We start from the raw sequence: 18,541 nt of genomic DNA, 5'->3' as shown, positions 1-18,541 counted from the left end.
GGTGAGCAGAAGCAGAGAGAGCAGACTGGATAAACAACATTCTTTACCTCTCAAAGCTTCCCTCCTGGGACATGCTTCTTCCAGCAAGGCCATACCTCTTAATCCCTTCCAAACAGCACCTCCAGCTAGGTGTCTAAATATCAGAGTCTGTGAGGACATTCTCATGCATATGACTACATGTTGTTACATTTAATGACTGCCACATACACATTTGCAGAATGTTCAAATCATTTGCTGTTAAAAGTACGTGTATAGATTCAGAGTTTCTTTGAACCAGTCATTATGCAATAGGAATTTCTTTGGCTCTTAAGGGATGAAGACTAGCAAATAAGCCTCCTAAGGAGAATTTGTGAGATACATCTGGCAATTCTGTGCTTGATATGGAACACACCATGGAACACCCTGGTACCAGCCTAGAGCAAATTTAAGAGCAAAGTCCACAGAATTAGTAATTTATTCTCAGGGCCTTTTACATAGGCCCCTAAAACATTTAAATTGTCTTTCTCACTCTAGAGACTTAGCTGAAAACGTCCGTGTGTTTTTAGCCATTTTTCATGTATATAATATGTTGTTAATACAAATGTCAGAAAGAGAAACCAAATCAAAAGGCATTTCAAAAACTAGGAATCATGTGTGTGGAAAAAATATGTTTTAAGATTAAAGATTCTTACAAATCTTACCAAAGCTAGTTTGACTTTGATACTGAAGGCTTCATATAATAGTCTTTGATATAATCTTAGAGAATTACAGAAAGCAATGTAAATATTGCATTAATTTATGAAAGTTAATGCAGTGGTGGCCTAACTTGTACCTGGAAAATTTAACTTTGTGCCTCTTTTGATCCAACAATGACTTATCTAGTTAGTCCCTAGGCTGGAAGCTTGAGACATGCCAGGATCTGGTAATCTTGGTGTTGTACAGTACAGTTAAGTGTTGCATTAAGAATGCCAGTCTTTTCTGTCCTCTGACCTTGTCTTCCCTTCTCTGGCCTCATGGCTCTGCTCTTGTCTGCCTGCTTCTTCCCAGTCTCCAGGCTCTCACCGCCCCCCAATCCTTCTTACCCCTGATCTCTTGCATGTAATCATTTCTCAAGAGCACATCTTGGCATGGGTCTGCAGTAAGTAATACTCCCTAAATATATTTTGTTTCAACCTCATGTATTAAATTTGTTATCACACTAACAAGTCCCTTATGTAGATCTTTTAATGAAGTTCTTGGGGGTGCATTTTGCTTAGTAGATGTATTATATTATGTGTGTTTTCTTGAGTTGTTTGTATGACACAGTTTAAGAGTCATTTTAGGTCAGATGATGAAGGAAATATTTTAATAGATTGTTTAACTAATTAATGGTAACGAGTAAGTTACAGTTGGATTTATTGATGTTTTATCCAAAGAGGATATTAAGTGTAATTCAGGAGCTCATAGATTCCCCATTGACCCCTCTTACAAGTAGAAAGTTGGAAAGTGTTTAAATATGAGACTAAAAGTGTAGGGAGGATGTTCTCTGGACAGACTGCACTGATAAAGCAACCTGAAAAGAACACATTTTGATAAGGTTTACTTGGGATTATACTTTTGTCTTTTGTTAATTGGACATTTGAGTTTTCAAATTTCCCATTTCCCTTGATAAAATATCAATGAAGAGTACGTTATGGTATAAAACTCACTTATTTTTTTCTCTCCATACAGAATCTCTGCCTACCATGAGGAGGTGTTGTTGGAGGACGAAATCTGAAAATAATGGCTGGGAAAAAGGCTGTGTTTTAATGAATAAAGATATTTACATATCCAGATAATTTTTGTTCACTTTAGTTTACAATATGGCTTCAGGTAGTATATATTTTCACTGTTCAAAAATTCTAACCTTTAAAGTTAATTTTACTCTCAAAAATTTTGTTCAGAGGAAGTAGATATTCTTGCACAAAACAATTTAATATATTTTTGTTTATCTCAGCATTTCTAGTAATACTGAGAATTGGGAAAAACATATAAGTATCTAGTACAAAGTGTTATTAGTTAATCATCTGTATATAGCAAAACATTTTCTTTTTATGTTTCTAATTTTTGAAAAATACAAAAAATATAAAAAAATTTACTAATCAGTAAAAGTAAGTTGTTTGCAGTTTGGACAAAGTATACCACTAGTTGTCACCTATAGCTTCACTTTAAAGGCAAACTAATCTTTACTATATTAATCTTGCCAATCCAAGAACTTGGGAGATCTTTCCATCTTCTGAGATCTTCTTCAATTTCTTTCTTCAGAAGCTTGAAGTTCTTATCATACAGATCTTTCTCTTCCTTGGTTAAAGTCACACTGAGGTATTTTATATTATTTGGGACTATTATGAAGGGTGTCATTTCCCTAATTTCTTTCTCTGCTTGTTTCTCTTTTGTGTAGAGGAAGGCCACTGATTTCTTTGAGTTAATTTTATACCCAGCCACTTTGCTGAAGGTGTTTATCAGGTTTAGTAGTTCTCTGGTGGAGCATTTGGGATCACTTAAGTATACAATCATATTGTCTGCAAATCATGATATTTTGACTTCTTCCTTTCCAATCTGTATCCCTTTGATCTCCTTTTGTTGTCTGATTGCTCTGGCTAGAACTTCAAGAACTATACTGAATAAGTAGGGAGAGAGTGGGCAGCCTTGTCCTCGATTTTAGTGGGATTGCTTCAAGTTGCTCTCCATTTAGTTTAATGCTAGCTACTGGTTTGCTGTATATGGCTTTTACTATCTTTAGGTATGGGTCTTGAATACCTGTTCTTTCCAGGAACTTTATCACGAAGGGGTGTTGTATTTTGTCAAAGTCTTTCTCAGCCTCTAATGAAATGATCATGTGGTTTTTATCTTTCAGTTTGTTTATACAGTGGATTACGTCGATGGTTTTCCGTGTGTTAAACCATCCCTGAATCGCTGTAATGAAGCCTACTTTATCATGACGGATGATTGTTTTGATATGCTCCTGGATTTGGGTTTGCAAGAATTTTATTGAGTATTTTTTGTTGATATTCATAAGGGAAATTGGTCTGAAGTTCTCTTTTTTTGTTGGGTCATTGTATGGTTTTGTTATAAGTGTAATTGTGGCTTCAGAAAAGGAATTCTGTAGTGCTCCACCTGTTTCAATTTCATGGAATAGTTTGGATAGTATTGGTATGAGATCTTCTATGAAGGTCTGATAGAATTCTGCACTGAACCAATCTGGACCTGGGCTCTTTTTTGTTGGGAGACTTTTAATGACTGCTTCAGATTCAATGCAATCCCCAACAAAATTCCAAGACAATTCTTCATAGAGTTAGACAGAACAATTTGCAAACTCGTCCGGAATAACAAAAAAGCCCAGGGTAGCTAAAACTATCCTCAACAATAAAAAGACTTCCAGGGAAATCATTATCCCTGAACTCAAGCAGTATTACAGAGCAATAGTGATAAAAACTGTATGGTATTGGTATAGAGACAGACAGATAGACCAGTGGAATAGAATTGAAGACCCAGAAATGAACCCACACACCTATGCTCACATGAGTTTTGACAATGGAGCCAAGGAAAAAAGATAGCATTTTCAGCAAATGATGCTAGGTCAAAGGGAGGTAATCATGTAGAAGAATGTAGATCTATCCATTCTTATCACCCTGTACAAAGCTTAAGTCCAAGTGGATCAAGGACCTCCACATCAAACCAGATACACTCAAACTTATAGAAGAAGAAGCGGGGAAAAGCTTCGAACATGTGGGCACTGGAGAAAATTTCCTGAACAAAACACCAATAGCTTATGCTTTAAGATCAAGAATTGACAAATGGGATCTCATAAATCTTCAAACCTTCTGTAAGGTGAAGGACACAGTTGTAAGGGCAAAACAGCAACCAACAGATTGGGAAAAGATGTTTACTAATTCTATGACCTATAGAGGGCTTATATCCAAAATATACAAAGAACTGATGAAATTAGACTGCAGGAGACAAATAACAGTATTAAAAAATAGGGCTCAGAGCTAAACAAAGAATCCACAGCTGAGAATGCTGAATGGCTGAGAAACACCTAAAGAAATGTTCAACATCTTTAGTCATAAGGGAAATGCAAATCAAAACAACCCTGAGATTCTACCTCACACCAGTGACTGGCTAAGATCAAAAACTCAGGTGACAGCAGATGTTGGTGAGGATGTGGAGAAGGAGGAACACTCCTCCATTGTTGGTGGGATTACAGACTGATACAACCATTCTGGAAATCAGTCTGGAGGTTCCTCAGAAAATTGGACATTGAACTACCTTAGGACCCAACTATACCTCTCTGGGCAGATACCCAAAAGATACCCTAACACATAACAAAGATACGTGCTCCACTCTGTTTAAAGCAGCCTCATTTATAGTAGCCAGAAGCTGGAAAGAACCCAGATACCCTTCAACAGAAAATGGATACAAAAAAATGTGGTACATCTACACAATGGAATACTACTGAGCTATGAAAAACAATGACTTTATGAAATTCATAGGCAAATGGATGGAACTGGAAAATATCATCCTGAGTGAGGTAAGCCAATCACAGAAAAACACACATGGTATGTACTCATTGATAACTGGATATTAACCCAAATGTTCGAATTACCCTAGATGCACAGAATACATGAATCTCAAGAAGTATGACCAAAATGCGAATGCTTCACTCCTTCTTAAAAGGGGAACAAGATAACCCTTGGGAGGGAATAGGGAGGCAAAGTTTAAAATAGAGACTGAACGAACACCCATTCAGGGCCTGCCCCACATGTGGACCATACATATACAGCCACTAAACTAGATAAGATGGATGAGGCAAAGAAGTGCAGGCCGACAGGAAACGGATGTAGATCTCTGCTGAGAGACACACCCAGAATACAGCAAATACATAGGTGAATGCCGGGAGCAAACCACTGAACTGAGAATCGAACCCCATCGAAGGAATCTTAGAAAAGACTTAAAAAGCTTGAAGGGGCTTGAGATCCCATATGAACAACAATGCCAACCAACCAGAACTTCCAGGGACTAAGTCAGTACCCAAAGAGTATACATGGAGTGACCCTGTGCTCCAACAGCATAGGTAGTAATGAATAGTCTAGTAAGAGCACCAGTGGAAGGGGAAGCCCTTGGTCCTGCTAAGCCTGAATCCCCAGTGAATGTGATTGTTGCGGGGAGGGTCGTAATTGGGGAGGATGGGGAGGGGAACACCTATATAAAAGGTGAGTGGAAGGGGTTAGGGGGATTTTCTCCTGGAAACCAGGAAAGGGAATAACAATTGAAATGTAAATAAGAAATACTCAAGTTAATAAAGATGGAGAAAAAGAAGCAAACTAATCAAAACAGTGTAAAACCATGAAATTGTATTTGTAAGTGTGTTGGGATTTTAAAGTTATTTTTGTGGCAGGGAGCTGTACCTGCTGTTTATTGGAATGTCTTTTCTCGGTTGTAGGATGAGCACCTGGCTGTCTTGTTCTAGAAGCTGGAGGAACCGTTTGTTCTGTTAAGCAGGAGGATGGAACACTGCAATATTTAGAGGAATTGCTATCTATATTAATGGTTAGAGATGTTGAGTGCTTTTTACTGGTTTTGTGCCCAATTTTATCATGAACTTTTGAAGATTAAGAAAAAATTGTTTTAATCTTCAATTACTTATAGTCTGACTTATTTGCTTTTCTGTTGCTATAATGAAATGCCATGACCAAGCCAGTTTATGGAAGAGGTCATTTTGGTTGGGCTTCCATGAGACCATCATGGCAGGGCGCTGAGAGATCACATGTTAAACCCCAAATATGAAGCAGAGAGAGTGGACAGGAATTGGGGCTAGTCAATATATAATAGCCTCAGAGCTAGTCCCTAGCAAGGTATAGCCTGTAAAGTCACCACCAGGGTTCAGACATTTGAGCCTATGGGAGATAGTCTCATTCAAACCACCACATTTCCCTCCCAGGCTCCAAAGGCCATTGTTAAAATATGAAGTATATTTAATCCTACTTCAGAAGTCCCCATGGACTCCCACAGTCTCGATAAAACCCTGTGAATTTGAAAACTGAATTCATTTCAACATACAATGGAAAAGATATATATTACTATTTCCTAAAAGGAGGAATGGGGGCATAGTCAGAAAACGCTGGACCAAGCAAGACTGATAAGGCAGCATGTAAACATCAAGTCCCGTAGGTCAGACTTCCCACCTCTGGGTCATGGCCCATTTACAGGGGCTCCCTAAGTCCATCTGTAAACATATATTTACATTATGATTCATGACGGTAGCAAAATTACTGTTGTGAAGTAGCAACAAAGATAATTTTATGGTTGGGGTTCACCACAACACAAGGAATTGTATTGAAGCGTCACAGCATTAGGAAAGTTGAGAACCAGGGCTCTAGCTTAATATCTGATATCAGAGGCTTAGATGGCGCCATCCCTCCATCTTTCTGCCTGTAAAATATATCTCTTCCAGGCTGGTTCTATCCCATGTAAGCAACTCTCCCTGGCAGAAATCACAGCTTTGGCGCTTCCAACATGTTGGAGTCTGAAGAAGTATCCCAGGCTTCACTTCATCTCTCAGGGTCTTCATGCAGGAACTCAGGATTAGGGTTGGCCCTGAGGTCCTTTGGTGTGCATGCTTGTGATTTCCTAGAGAAAGATCTGTTTTTACTTGCTTGAGAAAGGGTACATTCATAGCAGAGAACATTTTTGGATTTGTCAAAGAAGGTCAGGAAAGGGCCACAATTGTCAGTCTAGAAAGGGTATCACCGAGTTACCCCTTTGTATTGGTTGCCTCTTCTACCAACTCTATCTACTCTTCCTGGGTCTAGTCTCTGGAATGAATGAGTAGTTTGTCTTGTGGGTCTGTGAAGATATCTGGAAATTTTAATTTTTATAGAGTTTTAGCTATGATCTCCCTGTCTAAAGACTTATCTGCTGTGATGATTTGAATAGGAATGACCACCATAGGCTCATATGCTTGAATGCTTATTGTATAAGGAGTGGCACTATTAGGAGGTGGGGCCTTGTTGGAGTATGTGTGGCCATGTTGGAGGAAGTAGGTCACTGGGAAAGTGGGCTGTGAGGTCTTTATATTCAAGCTATGACCAGTGTCGAAACAGTCTCCTGCTCCTGTCTTCAGATGAAGATGTAGAACTCTCAGCTCCTTCTCCAGCACGATGCCTCCCCGAATGCTGCTGTGCTTCCCGCCATGGCGATAATGGACTAAACTTCTGAGAGTGTAAGCCAGCCCAATGTCCCTTTTCCTTATCAAAGTTGACTCAGTAACAGCGTCTCTTCACAGCAATAAAACTGTAAGACACCTATTCACCTACTTTCTTTTGCCCAGTGAGATTGTTCCATCTGTTTCTGGCCCCAAATTTTTTTATTTATTTAATTAATTTTATTTTCCTTTTTTTTATACCAAATAATTTCTTTCTGAGTTTTCATTTACCCAATCTAGATTTATTCCTTTCTGATCATTTTAGCACTTGTCTTTCTTTATTGAGTATTACTACCCAAATTTTTCTTAACTTTGAGTCTTCTTGATGGTCATAGTTGTGTATGTTTGCCCCCAATTGACAGCAAATTGCTGTCAATATGTATGTCTGTGTCATTTTTTTAACCCGTGCAGTTGACTGATACATATTTGTCATTTGAGATCTCTTCATATATCACTGTGCGTGATTGTCTGGTTGTCTTCATACTGGTTTAGATGAATTCACCTTTTTTCTCTGGGTCCATGGCTAATTAATTAATTAATTAATTAATTAATTAACATGAGTACACTGTAGCTGTCTTCAAACAAATCAGGATAGGGCATCAGATCCCATTACAGATGGTTGTGAGCCACCATGTGGTTGTTGGGAATTGAACTCAGGACCTCTTATCCACTGAGCTATCTCTCCTGCCCAGGTCCATGTCTCTTAGGGTATGTGCAATATTAGCACTTTTTAGTCCTTACTATAGTTCCTTGTTATATAGACATAAGGTAGAGCTACATTTTCATTACTGTATTAATTGTACTATTGTTGTCTCTGTGATGACTGAATCTAACTATTTTATTTATTCGTTGAGTTAAAGTTAAGTACTAATCAATCAAGATATTTGCTTAACGAGTGCAGATCATACTGTATATAATTACAAGTTTTGCTTGTAGAGTGTTACTTCAGATTGGATCCTGGTCTAGCTTTTAGAGTTAGCCTATAGAAAATGCAAAAATTTTCTTCAACATACCTTGGCAAATTTAATTTCTAAGACTTTGGTCATATATACTCTGAGAAGCTAAGAATGTTAAAAACAAAATCACTGCTTCTTATATTCACTACTTAAGAAACTCCTCAATTCTCTATAGCACCTTATGTGGGAAAAAACCAAGCAGGAAAAGAGTGCAGTGGTACTATTTTAATTCTTATATTTGGTCTGAAGTTTCTCTTATCTTTGTTTCCTTCTGGTGTTTGTTTTAGGACATTAAGGTCCTTTCAGATTCTTTCACTAGTAGGGAGGGGCTGACTGTACAAAGACCCTTGGCTTTTGTGTTTTGAGCCCTTTAGGGTCCTGTATAGCCTTCAGCCTGTGTATTGATCTTACACAGCCTGTAGTGTAAGCAGTTGAGAGAGCTGGTCTTGCTACCTGTGTCCTGTGCCCTGTTTAGAAGTGGAGGGATGTTGGAAATCAAAGTGTGCATGGGAAGGTTGACTTGGGAGAGAGATGCCTAGATCAGCCCATTGTTATCTGTGAGAAAGCTTTGGAAAGATACCTGCTGTGTTTTCAGTTGCTAATTTTCAGTTGTGAAGGTCTCATCTCAGGCAATCTTGACTTCCTGTCCTTTTTTTTCTCTCACACTCAGGGAACCCCAACTATGTTGTGGCATTGGCGCCACCTTGTGTCCCAGCTCAGGACTGTTGTTCTACCTCTGGTTGCCTAGGTTTGCTTGGGGCTTGGGCAGGGAGCCTCTCAGTTAGCTCTCTGTACACCCTTTAGATTCATGCTTAATTTCCACCCTGAAGCAGCTTTAGAGTGAAGCCCTAGTTGTTAATAATGAGTGGATGGGGGTGGATTTCCGTATCGGGTTACTTCGGTTCTAAGCCAGACATGGGTTTGTCAATTTGTTACTAAAATTTCCAACCCTAATAGCCCATGTAAAAGACACACAATCTAAATATTTTAATTATAAGTTATATGCCTACATTGGGCTTATCTAATACAATACTAACATATTTCCCAATTCTAAGACTCCTTATTATTTCTGGTTGCTCCCAGCCACATGATTCTGGTGCATAGTGGCTTCCTTCTCTCCTCTTCCTTCATTCTTTTTCTCCTTCTACCTGCCACCCCCTCCTGAGCCTCCAGTCCCACCTTTCCTATTCAGTACCCAATCATAGGCTCTAACCTTTTATTGACCTATTAAAGTGGAGAGAAGGTTCACATAGCATCACCTAAGTACATGATGCTCTGCTTGTGGGGTGGGGGCAACCCCTCTTGAGGAACCAATATGAACAATAATATACAAGCAGCATCAAGCCAAACCACTACAGTTTACTCGTAAGATCTCAGTTTTTAGTACAAAATCCAATAATGTTAGTTGTTTAAATGTGTTTCTTACTATATTTCTTACACAGCTGTTTTCCAAATGTGGGTTTGTCTGGTGTTCTATACCAGCGTAGAGTATTCATAGTTAACAGTGTATTTTCTTGCCACCAATACATGAATTTTTGTTGGATATGCTAAAGAGTCATAATGGTTTTACAAAGAAAAGCTAATTGTCAGAATTTTGTTTTGTTTTACAGTCAGGGTTTTCTGTATAGCCCTGGCTGTCCTGGAACTCTCCTTGTAGACCAGGCTGCCTTCAGACTTACAGAGATGTGCCTGCCCTCTGTCTCTTAATGCTAGGGTTTAAGTCCTGTGCCCAGCTTGATATTTTTATTTGTCATTCTCTTTCTCCCTCTCTCTCTCTCTCTCCCTCTCTCTCTCTCTCTCTTTTTTTTTTGCCCCTGTCAATGGATTTTATTTGGTCACAGGGTCACAGGCCAGGTATGGCCCCAGTCTTATTTGACCTTCTTCTTTGGGGCTCAGGTTGTTGGAGTGGCCGAACTTCTTGTAGCAGTTGACTACACTGTGTGCAGGCATGAGTAGCACTTGTGGCAGATCATCTTGTCACAATTGTAATTCTGGACAAGGTGACAAAGGGATGACTCAATGATGCCACTGTGCAGACACAGCACCAGGTGCAAGGTGGACTCTTTCTGGATGTTGTAGTTGGACAGAGTGTGGCCATCCTCCAAATGTTTGCCAGCAAATATCAGCTCTGCTGGTCGGTGGGATGCCTTCCTTGTCTTGGATCATTATTGATGGTGTCACTGGGCTCAATCTCAAGAGTAATGGTCTTGCCCATTAGGGTCTTCATGAAGATCTGCATGTTGGTATCTGCTACTTGGCCACCTTGTTGAAGAGAAAGAGTGGTTTGGGGTTTTTTGGGTTTTTTGTTTGTTTGTTTTCTTTTTTCCTTTTAATACTCAGATCATTTTGTTGACTTCTCGCTGTTTCTTGAGTGCTGGTATAACTTGCATTTTAAATATATTTACCTGGATCTTCACTGCTTGCTCTCTCCTTTATCTTAACAGGCATGTGTCCTTTTTATGGGACTGAATAGACTTTTTTTAAATTGTCTCCAGTCTGTGTTCTTCTTTCACTGCCCTTTTATGAGTCAGTTTTTCACAGAATTGGCTGTCACAGTGCACGAAAAATTCGCCCAGAGTTTGAGACAAGGAGAAATGGGTGGCAGTTTTAGGACCTGTACTATCATATTTTGGATCACCAGGGGGATTATTAGAAGTAACATTATTATAACGTAGTGTTATCCTAATAGTTGGGTTATAATAATTCTTATTAACAATCTCTGGTTATTCTAAGTCAGTAATTTTCCTTATTAGATAATATTTACTTTCATCTCTATAAATATAACAGTCATGCGGCAGAACTAGTAACAGCTAATGGTGAAAGAACAATTCCTTGTGTATATAGACTTTGTTTTTTTGTGAACTACTTTTTGAAATATGTCGAATTATAACAGCAGTATTGTTGGTATCAGGAATTGCCTTGAGCAGCGACATCATTTGGTAACTGTTGACATGGCAAGAGCCCTACTTTCCCAGTATTCCTTTGGTCCAAATCCCAATTCCACATGGGAGTAGTTATGTCATATTCCAAATGAAAGGCAGACTCCTTCTGCCTTCATGCTCTCTTTTCTCTTCATTCGTTTCTCTTCTTTCTCTTGCCCCTTTCCCTTGTCTTGTTCTCCCATTAAATTTCACCAAGTGGAACTGTGTTAGTTTTGTGTGCTCTATTTGGATGTGTGTGGTGGGTATTTTATTACAACGAGATTTTAATAACAACAAGTATAATAATTTAAGAGCTTGGAAACCAGACTGACTGGAAATAAGTTCCAATTTGGGCACTCAGCAGCTGTTGAACTTATATTACTAATATAAAAGTTGTGGGTGATAGTAATTTTTCCCTATAGTGTTGTGAGAATTAATCTAACTCCTTGTAAACCTCTTGTGTTTTATTACTTATCAACAACACTGGGTAGTAGTAGCCATTGTAATTGTTTCATTAAATAAAATTTGTAGAGTTGTGCAGAATGGAGTTTATCAAAGCTAAATAGGTGAAACTACACATAACTAAATTGTATAATCAGATTTATCTTATAAAATTATAATCTTAAAGGAAGAAGGTTAGAAGGTAGAATAGGAAATAATGCTGTACTATTGTAAGAAGTGACTTAACATTCAGAAAACTGAAGAAAAGGAAATTCATCTATTAAGGTGGTGTACAGTCCATAATATATCCTACATTATGTTAACATTTTTCTTAAATGTGATTTTTAAAAATTGACTATGTTTTTAATGAGAAGAATTAGTTTGGGTTTGAATGCTCTTTTTTTCCGTTTAGGCAATATGTCAGTATTGAGGGCACCCAGACATCAGAGCTCTGGAAGGCATGTTGATACTGTTTCTTCTTTGTCTCCTGGGTGTAAGAAGTATAACAGATCTTAAAGATCTGTATTCTTGTTTGTTTAAAAAAATTGACACATGAGAGAGAGAGAGAGAGAGAGTGAGTGTCTGTGTGTCTGTGTGTCTGTGTGTGTATCTGAAATGATAACAATATATTCTTTGGAAAGTATTTTGTTCTTTCTCAATTAAATTTATTCATTTGTTCAAATTGGCTACCCTTTATTATCACAGGTATAGGAAAATTAGAATAGTACTGCTTTAGTGTACGTTGAAATATACAGAGAAGAGTATCTTAAATTGAGGACTCCGTTATCTCACATAGATGAGAGTTTCTGGATATTTTCTATATCTTTTTATTGCACATTAAGGGGAATTTGCTGCTATACTGTGTCTTCAGACTTTCTCTTCTGTTCAAATAACTCCTCCCTTAATGTAGGTAAACATACTAACTTCTGGGTTTTGGATAATTCTGTATCATTGAGTTGAGTCAACTGGGCAGTCTGCTTTGCAAATGAAATTTCAGGTTTATGTGTGTACTACTTACTAGTATTAGAAGCATTTATTTAGCATTTTTCTTTAGTTCTTTCTGGACAAGATAGCTACATTTGCAGTTTCATTTGAAAGTCAGTTTTTCTCTTATGTGAAAATACTAGAAAATTCTAGATTCCCAACAAGGCTTTATTTTGTTCTGGATAGTTTTGACTCAGCTCTGAAAGGGATTTTTTTGAATGTAAAGGAATTGATTTTAGGCTAGGGACACTTACCTTCTGGAATATTGTTCTTTTGTCTGGCTTATGTAGTGAGGCAGGAGAGCTTGTGTGTTATATGTTTCTTTGTTCTGAGCAACCTGCTCTCAAAATCTATTTATAATTACTTATACCAGAATTACAAAAGTCTGATTGTAGTTTTTTGTCTCATTTTCTTCTCCTACAATCTGAACCTGGTATCCGAGTTGCCTGTTTTTCATTGTAAGAAATCAAAGGCCACAGAAAACTGACTCTGCTGCTGTTAGATTGAGTCAGTTCATCAAAGCCATGTTTGGTGGAGCAAGCTTTTAATCCTAGCAGGTGAACTTCTATGAGTTCCCGGGCAGGCTGGTGTACATAGAACACCTTTTCATCTTGATACTAACACCCAGCTGGAGTGGCATTATTACCAGAATAAACTGAAAGGAAAAGTCGGTGCACATAAGTTCTTTAAAGCAATAGTCCTCCCATGGATGGTCTCTGAATGTTGGTGTTGGTGTTGGTGCATTAGAAGTAAAAGTAGAATTGGAATAATTAGCTCTTTGAAGGCTTTAAGAATGCTAGTGACTGTAGAGAGAGTATCTTGTGTATTTGTATGGATATATCACCTTTCAGTTAAAAAAATTATGGCCTATAGGAAAGGGTAGAATAGAAGGTGGGGCATCCAGGAGGCAGAAAGAATTCTGGGATAGAGCCAGGTTGGAGAGATTTGTCCTGGAAAATGTGACCAGACAGACTCGTGGTTCCTGAGCACAGGTAATGAGCCACATGGCAGAATGTAGATTTGAGTAAGTGGGTTAGAATTTGTCAGAGAAGAGTCTAGCTCTATGGCCAAGGTATTTGTTAATATATTTTGAGTCTCTGTCTTATTTCTGGGAGCATGGGGCTTGGAGGAATAACCGGGTTCAAACTTCTACAAGTGACAACATGAACCGAAACAAAATCGAAATCTGAGCAATGACCAGTGTATAGATTTGGTTACTGGAACTGGAGGATGATGTTCACCTGGAACTCAATCCCAATTTAGGTTGGGAGTGAAAGCATGATTTTTTCATATTAACTAGATGAGCTATTAGCGATGTGGCTTATGTCACCATGCAGACACTAAAGTTTAGGTTCTTCAGTATTTTTTAGAACTTAAAAGCAGACACCGTGGTACCTAATCTCGGCTTTCAGGAGATGACACCAAGAGAACAGAATGTTCAAGGGAAGGCTACAGAGCAGGTAACCCCAGCTCAAGGAAAGACACAAGCACTATGGTAACCAGAGTCTAAATGCCTCATTTGACTGAGCTGGTTTCTTAGAAAAAATATTTCCGTAACTCTGTTGGAAAATTAGTCTCTTTACAATCACAAGATCTTCATTTGTTTTACTACCCTGCATTACAGTTCCAAAGAAATTGGCAAGTCTTTCCCATTGGTTTCCTTGTAGAATAAATTATAAAACCACAAATATTAAAAAAAATCATTGTTTTAGAAACACATTAACAAGAAGAAAGACATATAGCAGAGTAGAAAGGATCTAGATTTTGGTTTTATCCCAGTTACTTCTGTTTCCTGTTTTGTCAGATTTAAAAAAAACAATGGTTATTTTAGAAACGAACCTGTTGAGGAAAAACAGAATCTGGCCATCTGGATTTCTTTTCTGGAATTAGTCTTTCTTGGTTGCCATCATCTGCTTACACGGTCCACCAGGAAGGGTGATTGTAGACACATATTTATAATTTATATGTGTATCAGTTTTTCAAGTTTTCTAGGGCTCTTATTAGCTGTTAAATGTTTTCAGAAAATATTGAGATTAGTGATTTGTGTCAGTAGATCTTGGGATAACTTCCTGAGCTATTTGAGTCTTTGTTTGATTGCTTGTGGTCAGTTTCTTCAGCATACTTGTGTACCATGTTGCTTTTTCTTTCTGAATTTCCTTCTTCGTATTATTAAACAGATAGAAATTTAAGTTCTAGAAAGCCAGGGATGTGTAACTGAAGGAAGTACACAGTACGTGTCCCATGCTGAACACTAAGAAAATACTTAGTGAACATCTGTCAAAATGAGGGGAAAAAAAACTGTTGTGCATGTTTGGTGGTGTTTCTAAGTTCCTTTGTTGCTCAGTCTGGTGGGTAGACTCCAAGTCAGCTGCTTGTTTTAGTAGTCTGCATCTAGATTTTGACCTGGGTAGGTGCTTGTTTTTTGAAAATAGCAGGAAACTAATCTTCTTTTGTCTTGCTTTCCATCACTGGCTGGCCAAGCATGGTTTTGCAGCAGAATATTTTCCTTGCTTACTTAATTAGCTGCATCTTATTAGCCACTGGATTTTTAAAATATTTAACATCCTTTTATAATTCATATCTTTTTCATTTCTTTTGGATCGGCCACCGGAAGTCAAATATTAGAGGAAATGTTTAAGTTCCACAAAATGAAATATTCCTTTCCTTTAAAAAAGTGGTCATAATACTTTGATACTATATTCTTGTTTTAACTTTATGACATTCATTTTTGTATCTTAAGGTCTTTGACCCATTTGGAGCCTGTAAAAGTATTTGATAGATATAAAATGACTAGATTGTCTTTTACTAAATTTACAGCCAAACCTGTGCCTAAAACTCCTTTTCCAATGCCTTTCTTCTACTTTTTTCCAATATCACATTCTCTGAGTCATTATTAGACATCGCACAAAAATTAAATGTACAAAGAGTCATTTTAGAAGTTAGTATCTTTGACTTCTACACATTAGCTCTATAAAAATCAGGTCTAATATTGACTTGTATTGTTAGATGAAGCATCTTTCGTGTTTTTTGGAAACTGATTTCTTGTTCCTTATACTAAGAAATTAGGTCAATGTAACCAGAGCATTTGATCCATCTGTGACTTCCTTTGTGTGCTGTTTCCTGAATCATCTCTTTGATGATTCCGTTTAGACCTATTTAATCTCTGCACATGTTTGGGGCCTTTTACAAACCCTTCCTGGATTCCCAGGATGCAGATGTTTTCTACCCTGTTAGCAACTTTACTTTTCATTCTACAAGAGCAACAATTTAAATTCTATTAGTCACATTCTGACTCTCAGTGATTACTCTTTCACAATTTTGTGTCTTGGTCTCTGATTTCTCCAACTATTCCTCCACTTCTTTTCTCCATGTGCTTCTCTAGTTTGCCCTCCAGTGAGGACCGTGTATCCTTGCATTTCCATGAATCTCAGATAGAGTAGCTCACTCTGCTTGTGGAGAGACCCATGCACTCTGCTGCACTGTGGAACAGGTCAGCTAGAGGAACACTATGGTGTTGCCTCTCAGGCCACGGCAGTGGGGGTGCATGGCCCACACTCAGTAGTCAAAGATGAATTTTGCATAATTTCCAAGTGAGACTCTTATTTTAAAAGTTCTTAAAATATAAAGGTTATGTAACTTCCTTTTAAAGCTTAATTCATGGTTGTAACTTTGGAATATAATATATCATGGCTGTTGTCTTTGTTTAGTGGCATTTTCTGTTGGATTCTTATTGATGACACTTAAATTCTTGCAGATTAAATAGTGGACTGTTGTGGAAACACTGGATAATCTGCTTACTTTGTGTTGAGTTTGTAAGTATGTGAAACGTACTTACATTTTACCAGAAGCCATAGCTATGGGTGCTAGGATCTGAAAATATCTGTATGGGCTGTGTATTAGGTAAAGATGTTGATGGTTATTGGTCAGATAAGGAAAATTTATTGGTGGGGTTGGTGTGGTGCTGCTTGTATTTAAATGCTCCCTACATACTGGCTCCCAAGACCCCGAAGCCCTGAGGAACAGATCCTCAAGTACCCCAAGTGATGCTTTGTAAACTTTGCTTCTTAGTTTAACTCATCAAAAATGGATAGAGTCTGTGATTAGGCAATAGAAGAAGAAAGGTGAGATTGAGGATGTAGTGGAGGGTCTCAAGAGAGAGGAGAATGGGGAACAAGAGAGGAGACCAAGGGAGGAGGAAACCACCATGTGAGGAGATGGACCCTGAGCATATGGCCTGGAAAAACAGCAAGTAACAAGGGACATTATGGCATGGAAATAGGTTAGTATAGCTGTAAACCTGCCCAATTAGGCTTATGACTTGTAAATAAAGTACCTGGATTGTGTGTCTTTTATTTGGACTAGTTAGAGTGTTTAATTCCTTTTATAATTGGTGCCTTTCACCCTGAGATTAAGTCTCATGCTCTACTGAAATGAAGTTAGATATTGTACTGTGTGTTTCTGGTGGTGCAATAACTTTGCTGTTTTTCATAGAGCATTGAGGTGTTTCAATATTTGTGAAAAAGAGGCAGTGAGTAGTTTTTTTTAACTATGTGCTACTGCAGTGTACACAGAATAGCTTTGTTTGGAATTAGCTAAAGTGATAGGTTTGGGTCTTGCTTTACTAACAGTGTAGTTTGTAGCAGAAAAGTTTCTATAAATGCACACATCATACTTAACCTAATAGTATTATCCAGAGCAATGACCAATTTCTTTAATATATTCATCCATTATTAATTGACTTCTTTATGGTTCAGGTGCCGGGCACATTTATACATCTGGGTGAGATTGCAAATTTTGTTTGTATATTACAAATGCCGGTAAGCTGTTTTTCTATCGAAACTGGAATTATGTTCTGTAAAGCAGTTACTACTGACAAAAATTGAGCTCAGGTTTTTTAGTTGAAGGTGCACTTGTTTCATGACAAGTAGAAAATAATGCTGTTAGACTGTTTTTACCTGTGCGTAAAAGAAAAACTTTAATGTTTAAGATAAAGTGTCATTATAGTATATAAAAATGTTCATATAATGTACATATATATGTGTGTGTGTGTGTGTGTGTGTGTGTGTGTGTGTGTGTGTGTGTGTGCGCGCGCGCGCATGTATGTTTGATTGTAGTGTATAGATGAGATCATCAAGCTAACTGACTTAGTTTCTGGATATGGGAAACAGGAAACCAAATTTTCTAAAAATGATTAGTAAGTTTTTGTTTAATCAAATGGCTGGCAGAAACTTGAAATTTCTTTAACATGTTATTTTTAAGTTCTATAGAAAGTTCTTTTAGGAAAGAAAAAATAACCATTCCAAGAAACTTCTTTTCTGTTTTTCCTGTTATAGTGAGCTGCATAGTTCTCCTAAGCAAGGAGGTGGACTTCATCCTCCTTACCACTTTCACCCTTGCCTACCCCAGGGACTGTCTGACAAGGTAAAAGAATGGTTTCCATTTATTAAAACATGACACCATGAGTTTATTGTGACGCGTTTTTGTCTGAACACTGCTGAAGAATAAAAAAACAATATTACTAGTTTTTGTACTAAGTATAGAAATAATGGCCATTCATGCAGGTGTTTGAAACCTAAATATTTGCACCTGAAAATAATAGAAACCATATTTCCTTAATAAAATTTAAGGAAAACATATTTTAACATAATTATTAAATCTTATTTTAATGCAGACCTAATATCAGATTCATCAGTGAGTAAGAATCCCGATTCTACGCAAAGAAATTGAATTGGTTCTGTTTTTTTCAAGAGATGAAATTGCTTCTTGTGGTTATGAAGGCAGGTATGGAGAAGCTAAGTGAGTTCTATAATAATAATAATAATAATAATAATTATAATTATAATTATAATTATAATAATAGTAATAGGCATTGTCATGTTTAGCTTCCCTCAGGTATAAAATGATAAGAAATTGAAAGCGACATTTTTATTTTTATTTTTATTTTTTTATGTGAATGGCATTGGCGAGGCCTTATTTGTCAGTCTTTGCAAATAAGAAAAACTCGCATCACAGACATGTTGATGTATGACTTTCTTTTC

General features: G+C 37.5%; 1 pseudogene; it reads right to left on the bottom strand.

Moving 5' to 3' along the window:
* Nucleotides 1-9,984: 9,984 nt before the first annotated feature.
* LOC148005534 (polyubiquitin-C-like) overlaps nucleotides 9,985-18,541 on the bottom strand; it is a 1,830,776-nt pseudogene continuing 1,822,219 nt past the window's right edge.

The sequence above is a fragment of the Rattus norvegicus genome, chromosome 5 (genome assembly GCF_021556685.1).
Source record: "Rattus norvegicus strain SHRSP/BbbUtx chromosome 5, alternate assembly SHRSP_T2T, whole genome shotgun sequence".
Lineage (NCBI taxonomy): Eukaryota > Metazoa > Chordata > Mammalia > Rodentia > Muridae > Rattus > Rattus norvegicus.
Note: the sequence above shows the minus strand (reverse complement) of the source record. Positions and strands in the feature narration are given on the sequence as shown.